Source organism: Leuciscus leuciscus (genome assembly GCF_965113295.1).
Source record: "Leuciscus leuciscus genome assembly, chromosome: 20".
Taxonomy (NCBI): Eukaryota; Metazoa; Chordata; class Actinopteri; order Cypriniformes; family Leuciscidae; genus Leuciscus; species Leuciscus leuciscus.
The window spans coordinates 38,948,528-38,960,627 of record NC_138744.1 but is presented as its reverse complement, the minus strand read 5'-3'; positions in this window follow the sequence as shown (position 1 = coordinate 38,960,627).

The window sequence follows — 12,100 nt, the reverse complement described above, 5'->3', positions numbered from 1 at the left end:
CCAAAAAACGGGTAATGTCATCCTTTGTAGTAGTGCTATCATGGTGTAATAATCTGTTTGGTTGTAAAATGTATTACCTGAATGAAATGAAATCAAATGTATCGTCCTGTGGAATCATTCATTCACAGACAGCTTACGAAGATGTTCAACTAATAAAGATCTTCATCTCTGGCAAAAATATGATGTATTTGCAGATTTTCTTTCACTTGACTGTACTGTAGGTCCACAGCCACTTCATCTAACGCTCTTGATGTTCTTAAATCTTCCTGTTATGACTCGAGTCGAGTGTGAATTGAAAGCGCTTCAGACGATTCAGTGCGTGCAGGGAACGTTGAGTTATGCATATAACTACTGTTCCCAGAAGGAGGGAAACGAGGTACAACACATGACTATGGGATATCGCGCTCTAGCGTCATCTGCTGAAGACACCTTTATTCATGCCTGAAAGGCAAATGACGCATGACAATGTTAAGGTTAGGGTTAGGTACCTAACGAACCTGCACACAGCATATAAACGCAGTCGTATGCGTCATTCCCTTTGTTCAGTCCAGCTCTTCACCGAGCCTCCGACTGCGCGGAGTCCAGAGGTGTTGTACCTCGTTTCCCTCCTTCTGGGAACAGTAGTTACTTGCATAGCTCAACGTTCCCATTCAGTCGGTCAACTCGGTACAACACATGACTATGGGACATATATTCACGCCCTGCCAAGTCGCTAAACTAAACGTAAGGGACCAGCACCGCCACATGACCCTTTTTCAAGAGAGTGACGGTCCTTGGTCTAAAGCCCCTGCAATAAGCACGGACCGAGCCACTGTCAAAGCAGTGACATCTAGTCGGTAAAACCGAACAAATGTGTGTGGTGATGCCCAACTGGCTGCCACACAAAATGTCGTCTACTGACACCCCTCTACTAAACAATGCCCATGACGTTGCAATGCCTCTTGTAGAATGGGCCCGTACCCCTGCCGGCAGAGCTAACCCTTTACTTTTGTATGCAATTGAAATCACCTCCACGATCCAATGTGAAAGACACTGTTTGGACAGCGGTTTCCCACGAACCGGGTTGGCAAAACACACAAAAAGTTGGTCGGATGAACGCACTGCTTGCGTCTGCTCGATATACCTGCGTAAAATTCGTACAGGGCATAACGCATGGAGTCTCCTGTCTTCCTTCGAGTCGAGAGGTTTGACAGAGCTGGCAGCTCGAACGAGAGCGAACTATAAGACCCTGACATGACTTTTGGTGTATACGCCGCGTTCGGACGCAACACCACTCTAGACCCATCCAGTGCAAACTGGATGCATGAGGGATGCACTGACAGCACATGGAGATCACCAACGTGCTTTGCTGACGCCAGCGGCTGTTTTATAAGACAACATTGTTACATTCAATGATTCTAAGGGTTCAAATGGAGGTTCACACAGAGCCCCCAAAACCACAGTTAGGTCCCATGATGGTACCATCGACTTTGTAACGGGCTTCAGCCGCTTCGCTCCTTTAAGGAACCGAATGGCCAGCGGGTGCGTGCTCGTTGTGGCCCCATTAATACCCTCGCGACAGGCCGAAATGGCCGCTAAGTGTGAGCAACCTTCCTCAAACAATTCCTGCAGAAAAGTCAATATTCCCGCAATCGGGCATTGAAATGGTGATGATGACTTTTGTCCGCACCACTGTTCAAATATGCGCCATTTCGACGCGTAAAGCCCCCTTGTTGATGGTGCCCTAGCACTCTGTATCATGGCCACGACATTAATTGGGAGCCCTGCTGCCACTAGATTCACCCTCTCAGTGGGTAGGCCCATAGATGCCACAGTTCCGGCCGGGGGTGTAGAATCTGTCCTCCTGCCTGGGACAGCAGGTCCCTGCACTGGGGAAGACACCACGGTGTCCCTGACAGCAACGTCATGATACATGCGTACAATGTTTTCGTTGGCCAGCGCGGGGCCACTAAATTTAGTGACAGACCCTCCAGACGCACTCTGTCCAGAGTGGGCTGTATCAGGTCTACCGGCGGAAGTTTTGGGCCATACATGAGACAGCGCATCCACCCCCAGTGGGGCACTGCTGTTTGTTATCGAGGAAAACAGCAGGCAGTGCGTGTTTGCCTTGGACGCAAAAAGATCAACCTCGGCCCTGCCAAACCGATCCCAAATCTGCGCCACTATTCTCGGGTGCAAACGCCATTCCCTGACCTGTGGTCCTCCCCGGGATAGCAGGTCTGCTCCGCCATTCAGGTGGCCCGGGACATGCACTGCCCTGAGCGACGCTAAGTGTTCGATGGCCCATATTAGGAATGTCTGTGTTAGTTGCAGCAGTGGAAGAGAGCGGGTGCCCCCTTGTCTGTTTATGTACGACATTACTGCCGTTCTGACTAACACATGTTCGCCGTGCAGATGCTGCACAAAGTGTTTCAGTGCCAGAAGAACTGCCTGCAACTCCAAGTAATTTATATGGCGCTCATTCAGTGTTGATGACCATTCTCCTTTTACAGAACTCCCCCGGCATAGAGCTCCCCATCCATGTAATGACGCATCTGTCGTCACTACTATACGTGACGTAACTCTGCCTAGAGGAATTCCATCTGTCAACAGACCCGGGGATCCCCAGGGAACCAGAGACCGAACGCACGCCGGCATTATCATCACTCGTCTGTTTAAATGCCGTGTGACATTCAGACCAGTGCTCAGCGCCCATCTCTGGAACACACGCATAAAGAGGAGACCCAGCTGAACGACTGCTATTATTGAGGCCATCAACCCCAGCAGCCTCAACACTGTATGAAAACGCACTTGCCTTCCCAGTCGAAAAAGACTTCTCTAAACCGAAAATCTATCTCTAAACCGAGATATGAAATCTGCTGACATGGAACCAGGGAGCTCTTCTTGAAATTTATAAAAAATCCCAGAGCTCGTAGATGGGAGACAAGGGTTTGTGTTTGCAATACTGCTTGTTCCCTGGTGTCTGCGGCCAGAAGTAGATCGTCCAAATAGGCGAATACTCTCATGCCTTGATGACACAGCGGAGTCAGTGCCGCTTCTGCACACTTTGTGAATGTGTGCGGTGCTAGGGACAACCCGGACGGCAGGACTTGAAATTCGTATACAGTCTAGGGCCGCAACGACGCGTCGACGTCATCGATTACGTCGACTATGAAAATACGTCGACACGCATGAAATGCGTCGACGCGTCACATTAATTATTTACGTTTAAATATTGAGTAATGGCGGCTTCTGCTCCCGCTCATGGTGAAAATGACAGACCACGATCATCCAAAGTATGGGAATACTTTAAACTACGGCCGAACAGAAAGGTGCTTTGTTCACTATGCAAACTAATTCCCATTCGGCGACGATAAAATGGACTTTAATTTATAACTTCAAATCTGTTAACGAAGCTTTCAGTGCATTTGTCAGTTTTTAAAAGTTGTGTATGCACATGTAGACTAGAGACCTGCACTCCCGCGGGACCCACGATCTGATGGCCGAGTGCGGGCGCGGGCGGTAATGCACTCGTGTGTGTGTGCTGGTTGCGGGAGAATAAAACGATTCGCGGGACTCCCGCAAAATAGAATTATCTATAAATTGAACATCTAAAAACTAATAAATTGTCATTCATCTGTTGCACAAAAGCAACAAGAACAACTAAAACAAAATAGAGACTCTGGCCTGTAAATCGTTTCTATCTATTTATAACATGTTTGCAGCGTTGAACAATGTAGCCAATCACAGACATATGTGTTGATTTCTTGAACGCCAATCAGATGCATTTAAGATAGAATCCCCTCACCGCTCAAAATGGACTTTTTGTTCAGTGCTGAATTCTGCATACTGGCAAATCATCGCATTATAGCAGATTATAGCTGATTATACTGATTATAGTGTAGATATTATGAAAGATTCATTGTGCAGCCAGTTTCATTTATAATAACAGAGATTTGTGAGATCGCGATGAACTGAGATGTCAGCTTTTTAGGAATTATTAAGGGAGAAATCCGTCCCGCGCAAGTCTCTAATGTAGACTTTAAAAACAAACGACTAACATTATATTTAACAGTAGCCTAGGCTGCAATCTAGTGTATGTGAACCTTTTTGCAGATAAACACAAGTGCATTTTCGGACAAGTTAATTGAGTAAATCATACTCCCACTACGGTAATTAATAACAGACTATAGTAAACACATTTCCTAAATAGGCCTGTGACTGTATACATCTTACATTTTATGAAATAGTACCATTAGTTAAAAATAAAGTTTAAAATGCTTCCTGTTCGCATTTTTCATAATAAAATGACAATTTCTGAAATACAATTTTTTTTGTCATCATTCATAGATTTCATGTTAAAATAATATACAGATGCACTACCCTCTTCAAAATACAGCTGATATATTGTTGTACTTATTATTTATTGGAAAGTTTGCCAATGGATAAATCAGCTAATCCCAAAAACAATCATTAGATTAATCGGAAAAATAATCGTTAGATTAGTCGACTAATCGAAGAAATAATCGATAGATTAATCGACAACAAAAATAATCGTTAGATGCAGCCCTAATACAGTCCCTTCGAAGGAGAACCTCAGAAATGTTCTGTGATCCGGGTGAATTGTGAAAGTACGCATCGTTCAAATCCACCGCTGTGTACCATTCCCGGGGACGCAGAGAGGATAGCAGATGATGTACTGTGAGCATTTTGAACTTGTAACATCTGAGGTGCTTGTTCAACTGCAGTAAATCCAGAACCGGGCGTAAGTCCCCATTTTTCTTTGGGTGGAGGAAGTAACGGCTTTAAAACCCTTCCTCCGTTTTTCCCTGTGGAACCACCTAAATTGCAGCTTTGCTGAGAAGAACACAAATTTCTTCTCTTAATACTGGGGAAACCTCCCCTGACACTGACGTGAGAGGAACTGCAGCCGACCTGAATCGTGCAAAGAACCCATGGTGTTGGTGTGCATGCGTGCCACCGTTCCAGGCTGACAGCAAGGATTCCCGGCATCACCAGGGAAACCCCCACCTCTCTAGTTGAGCATTGCTGGATATTGGATATCCCTGCCTTTACCCTATTTGACAACAAATGGTTCGTTTGTGAGTTTGGTGGTTTCAAAACATTTTGATTGTTCTGACAAATCAATACATGAGGCATTGTATGCTGAACACAAAGTTTCTTTATTGAAATTGAACTTAAAGCTGAACCCGCTCTTTTGACGGGTTTCTTTTTCACTGAGAGAAGGCGGCGGCTGCCTCTGGGCCGATGATCCTCCCTCGTTTGCGAGCTAGGAATTTGTCCGTCCCCTCCTTCCTGCAGAGAAAAATGTCCCTTTCGTTGGGGGCGGGTCTTTCTTTCCCGACCCCGCCTGCTGTTTAGGCTGTGCATGTGCTCGCCTAGCCTCCCAAGCGTTGGGTCTCGGCGCTGCTGCTGTAGCCGGCCTCTGAGAAAGGCGGTCGAGAAGACGAACTAAACCCTGGCTCAGCAGCCGACTGTGTTGGTCTGCTAAACCTTCTAGGCATTGAACCCCTGAGAGATTCTGCCTGTTTCTTTGAGTTCTCAAATCGCGCTTGAAACGCGTCAAGACCCTCTCCAAATACACCCATCGTGGAGATTGGTGCGCCGAGGAACGCATTCCGATCTCGTTCAGGCAAGTTCGCCAGAGTCAACCATAGATGGCACTGAGCCACCACTGTACTGTCCATCGCATGACCCAACAATACCAACGCGCAACGTGTTGTACGCAGTATATAATCAGCTGTGGATCTTACCTCCCTCATGAGTTCGTTACATGGCAGGGTATCTGCACAATTTTTAAAGTCAAATTTAAGGCTTTTTAAGAGCTTTTTAAGACCTGAAGAAATCCAAATTAATACCGTACATTAGGGGTGTGCAATACTGACAAAAATATGTCTATATATTTTCAAAGTTTTGTTGATAATAATTAGATGATATTTTACTTATTGTGTTTTTGTACTGGTACCCTGGCTGGTTTAGGCCTGTTGTTGACAGCAGACCCACGAAGATATTCATATTTTTTATATTCTATAGTGGTCAGTTCACAGTAGTGACCGAAATTAACATTTTTATTAAGGGGCAATATTTGCCACCTTAAACTGATTTCCAGGGGCATTTTCACCTATGGACATTGTTTCTAAACGTATTTAGAGGTATGCATCACCTTTTATGTCAAATTCTAACATTCAAATATATTAAATATATATTCAATATATAAATATATATTAAATAATATATTCAAAATTATATTAGAATAACAGTACCAATGTCAAAATAAATCATTCAATTAAAATCCATTCCTAGTGCAAAGGTGACACAGAAGCGGCATCAAAACTGGCATTTGCCTACTATATTTACACTTCATTTACAATTGCATAAATAAAGCTATTCAATATTTAAATATGAAATGATTTATAATTTTAACATTTTAATTAAAGGATACTTTAAATATGAAACTAAAACCACCAGTAGGTGGCGGCAAGTCACTGTCTTAATAAGCGAGTTGTTGGAGTCAACGGATTTGTTCAAACGGCTGATTCATTCAGAAAAACAAGTGATTGATCATTGAATCGTTGAAATGATTCGTTCAAAACGCGGATTTCAGTAAAAAAAAAAAAATCATCGCTGTCTGTTGGACCACGACTTCATTATGAAATTCTCGTCGGCGATATAAAGTGAAAATTGACAATATTGTGTCCAAAAAGTAACTCACAATGTTAACTATTTTTAATTTAACTGTTGTATAAAATAAATAGCACATTTGCAATTGTGCACAGGAAAACGGCACTCTTGCTCATGTGATATTCTAATATAACAACATAATATGATATAAATATAAGACAAAAACTCATTTGGGGACATCTATCCCCAAATGAGGACATCACACATCACGCAGTGAAAGCAAGCATGAGAGACAAACGCGATGTCAGCTCGCACTCGCAGTGCCTCGTACATAGTTAAAACAATGATTACAATATCATCATAGTTCATAGACAACATCGCACACTCCTAAGCACATAAAGAATGAAATTACAATTGAACTGACATTTACTCGTTTTCTTCTCTCCTCTCGCGTGCAGGAGACAGACGTAGGTGACCGTAAGTGACGCGAATTGTCACGTGAACAAGCAAATCCACCAAGATAGATTTAAAAAAATAATACGTAGGCCTATGCTAATTAGATAGTTTTAATTTCGAAAGCATTTAGATAAGTATAAGTCAAAGTGTCATCTAAAATTTAAGACCTTTCATAAGTAAAAATAAGACATAAAAAAAAATTAAAAAAAGATTTTTTAAGACTTTTTATGGCCTTAAATTTGAAATATCTAATTTAAGACCTTTTAAGACTTTTTAAGGATCCGCGGAGACCCTGCATGGTCTTCCCTCTGACACCGCCTCGCTTAGTTCACCCAAGCAAATAGCCTGATATGTTTGTAACAAGGACATAGTGCTCAAGGCTCTAGCCGCGCAGGCCTGATCACCATAAATTTACATTTTTACATTTACATTTATTCATTTAGCTGACGCTTTTATCCAGAGCGACTTACAATTGCTATATATGTCAGAGGTCGCACGCCTCTGGAGCAACTAGGGGTTAAGTGTCTTGCTCAGGGACACATTGGTGTCTCACAGTGGATTCGAACCCGGGTCTCTCACACCAAAGGCATGTGTCTTATCCACTGCGCCACCACCACCATAAATCCTGCTAAGTTGTCTGTACGAGAACCTACATGGTCCCGACAGGAGAGTGGGGATGCCCGCGATACGGCTATTTTGCATTGGAGCCAAGTATGTTGCAAGCGAATGCTCCTTTGGAGGAGCTGATATTAACCCTGCTTCTTGTGCTCCTTCGAGGTCGGTGAACTTACTCATTCCTGGCACTGGAGAAAGAGAAGACAAGGGTTTCGACCATTAACCCTCTGAGGTCTGAGGGGTTTTTGAAATTGCATATGTAGTGGTTCACACCTCAGGAGACAATGGGGCCCGCATACTTAATGAGCCATTCATTCAGGTGTGTCACCTATAGCCACAAGAAAGAATGCAAGAGCAATATATATACAGTATATATATATATATTCTACCAAATTGGTTCACAGTTGGAAGCATGTCAAATTTATTTATTTTTTTACAAATTTTGCTTGCAAATTGTATAATATCCAAGGAAAACATGTCTATTAATTGTGCAGTTAATTCTCATACTGTATTTTCAGTTTTGGAATATGTATCCTCTCCCCAAATTTGTCAATAATAAAACAAAATAAAAATTATTTAACGAAAATGCTTATATTTACCTTTTAAAATTTGTTTACATCTACCTTGTAAATATATATTTTTATATTAAAAAGGTTACAATTACAACAACAATTGAAGTGTACGGAAGCCCTGAACCGCAACGTAAAAAAAAAAAAATTACGTAAAAAAAATAAAAAAAAAATAAAAAATGCTATCATTTCGAGATTAAAGTCGAAATGTTTCGAGATTAAAGTCGAAATGTTTCGAGATTAAAGTCGAAATGTTTCGAGATTAAAGTCGAAATGTTTCGAGATTAAAGTCGAAATGTTTCGAGATTAAAGTCGAAATGTTTCGAGATTAAAGTCGAAATGTTTCGAGATTAAAGTGGAAATGTTTCGAGATTAAAGTCGAAATGTTTCGAGATTAAAGTCGAAATCTTTCGAGAATAAAGTCTTCCGTAGAAGTTGTATGTGTGCTTGCCGTTATTTCACATTGCCGCACAGGCATTCATGCGTGTGCGTGTGTGTAAATACATGCGCTTGTGAAGTCGAACTGCCGTCTATAATAGACACCGTACGTTCTGGATACATTTTAAGTGCATCATTCTGTATCCAATCATTTGGCCGGATCCCGTGATTTCCTCAAATATAATAACCACTGGTGGTTGAGGAAAGATTCCCTGAAATGATTGTAAAGCGCTTTTAAGTGTAGGCCTACAGTAGACATATGAAAGCGCTATATAAATGCCTCATTCATGCATTCATTCATTCATTCATAAAGCTGGATATCTTGATCCAGTCTGACAGTATATTTTATAAAGTCCTATAGCCTAATGTCATGTTGGTAGACCTGTAGAATATCCCTTTGTTGAAAGCCCAGATAAAAGTAAAAAGCTATTATTTTGTGTAGATCCAGTTTACACACACACACACACACACACACACACACGCACACACGCACGCACGCACACGCATGAATGCCTGTGCGGCAATGTGAAATAACGGCAAGCACACACACAACTTCTACGGAAGACTTTATTCTCGAAAGATTTCGACTTTAATCTCGAAACATTTCGACTTTAATCTCGAAACATTTCGACTTTAATCTCGAAACATTTCGACTTTAATCTCGAAACATTTCGACTTTAATCTCGAAACATTTCGACTTTAATCTCGAAACATTTCGACTTTAATCTCGAAACATTTCGACTTTAATCTCGAAACATTTCGACTTTAATCTCGAAACATTTCGACTTTAATCTCGAAACATTTCGACTTTAATCTCGAAACATTTCGACTTTAATCTCGAAACATTTCGACTTTAATCTCGAAACATTTCGACTTTAATCTCGAAACATTTCGACTTTAATCTCGAAACATTTCGACTTTAATCTCGAAACATTTCGACTTTAATCTCGAAACATTTCGACTTTAATCTCGAAACATTTCGACTTTAATCTCGAAACATTTCGACTTTAATCTCGAAACATTTCGACTTTAATCTCGAAACATTTCGACTTTAATCTCGAAACATTTCGACTTTAATCTCGAAACATTTCGACTTTAATCTCGAAACATTTCGACTTTAATCTCGAAACATTTCGACTTTAATCTCGAAACATTTCGACTTTAATCTCGAAACATTTCGACTTTAATCTCGAAACATTTCGACTTTAATCTCGAAACATTTCGACTTTAATCTCGAAACATTTCGACCTTAATCTCGAAACATTTCGACCTTAATCTCGAAACATTTCGACCTTAATCTCGAAACATTTCGACTTTAATCTCGAAACATTTCGACTTTAATCTCGAAACATTTCGACTTTAATCTCGAAACATTTCGACTTTAATCTCGAAACATTTCGACTTTAATCTCGAAACATTTCGACTTTAATCTCGAAACATTTCGACTTTAATCTCGAAACATTTCGACTTTAATCTCGAAACATTTCGACTTTAATCTCGAAACATTTCGACTTTAATCTCGAAACATTTCGACTTTAATCTCGAAACATTTTTTTTTTACATAATTTTTATTTATTTTTTTTACGTAATTTTTTTTTTTTTTTGATTTTTTTTTTTTTTTTTACGTTGCGGTTCAGGGCTTCCGTAGAAGTGTAATCTTTCTTTGTAAAAACTAAAGTATACATTTTATCATACATATTTCAAACTTCGAATATAGCCTACATTGACAAAACATACTATATTTAACATATTAGCAAAAATTGGCAAACAAAAGCTTATTTGAGGTGGCAGATATTTTACAGTAAAAATGTGTAATCTATCCAAAACTAATCAACGAAATGTTGTCTTTCATATGTCTGTAACATAGGTCTTTCGTTTTTATTATAAGGAATATAAATGTTAATTTATGGTGGTGTGGTGTGGCGCAATGGATAAGACACATGCCTTTGGTGTGAGAGACCCGGGTTCGAATCCACTGTGAGACACCAATGTGTCCCTGAGCAAGACACTTAACCCCTAGTTGCTCCAGAGGCGTGCGACCTCTGACATATATAGCAATTGTAAGTCGCTTCGGATATAAGCGTCAGCTAAATGAATAAATGTAAATGTAAATGTAATTTGCAGTTTAATACGTTGCTTATACAAATACATTTTATTTCAACATATTTCAATCGATTTTACTCAGTATAGCAAAATAGTTTGCTAAAAGCAGATCATTTATTCACACACAGAAACGCAATTCAAATTTAAACCGTCTTTTTGCGAGTTGTGGTAAACAGCGCATCTCTGCCGTTCATTCATTCACACAGAAACGCGATTTACTTGAGAATGAAAAAAAAAACTTACTACATTATTCCATCCGTTGCTCCTCGAAATACCAGCACTTCTGAGGTAAGTTTTCCATTATTATTATTCCTCACAGCGCTGCGAGACAGTGTAGACAACTACACTTATCTGAATAAACTTGATGTGTTTTCTCGAGCTGATATGGGGGCGTTCACAGTTTGTATGGGATCGTCTCAGTCATTTGCGTTTGAATAGCGCCGTGGGCGGGGCCGATTATAACGTAATGAGCTGAGATGAGCTCGACTGGAATCGCTCTCTTTTAATACAGATTTCACAAGATGAGAATATTTGTTTTTTATATAAATTACTTCATTTAAAAGAAGAGAATTCAAGCTTCATGCCTGTGTGTCTGTATGCCTGTTTGACTGAGTATTCGCTGAGTTATTGTTCATTTTCGGACGCGTTTCAGAATGGACTTCACTGACAGAGAGAAGGCAGAACTCGCTTCGTGTTTATTTTTCTTTATTTGGCAAAAAGCACAACACTTTGTTTTTATTGTGAGTATACACAAAAATAATACACATTTAACAGAATCGATTGATGTATGAAACTCCTATGGAAAATCAAAGTCAACAGAGTATTTATGAGTTTCTTTTACATTGATAAAAAAAAGCGAGCTGGTATCGCCGGCGATACCGTAGACCTCAGGGGGTTAAGCTGTAAGCTCTGCCATACAGTCTGGGTAAAGCGGCAGATACCTTACCACACCTTACCTTACCTTACCACAGTTTGCACCTGAGATAAATAGAACCCACCGAAGCGTGAGCTTTTTTGAATCGGGGGAGGGGCAGGCCACTCCACCAACAGCTTTGCTGCCGCCCTTCGATATAGTTCAATGAAGGGCTCCTCCATAAACTCACTTCCACCCGTCGCCTCGGAGGGTGAGGGGGAAGCCGTGACCTGCTCTGGCTGAAAATGATCGTCGAAGAATTCCTCGCCCACTTCAAGCGAGACAGAGTCCTCTTCCCGACACTCCAACGGAGCCATCAGGGGAGTGTCAAATGACGAAGGTGTCGGGAGTGTATACATGCTCCGGGGTTGGAGAGAGCCAGCTT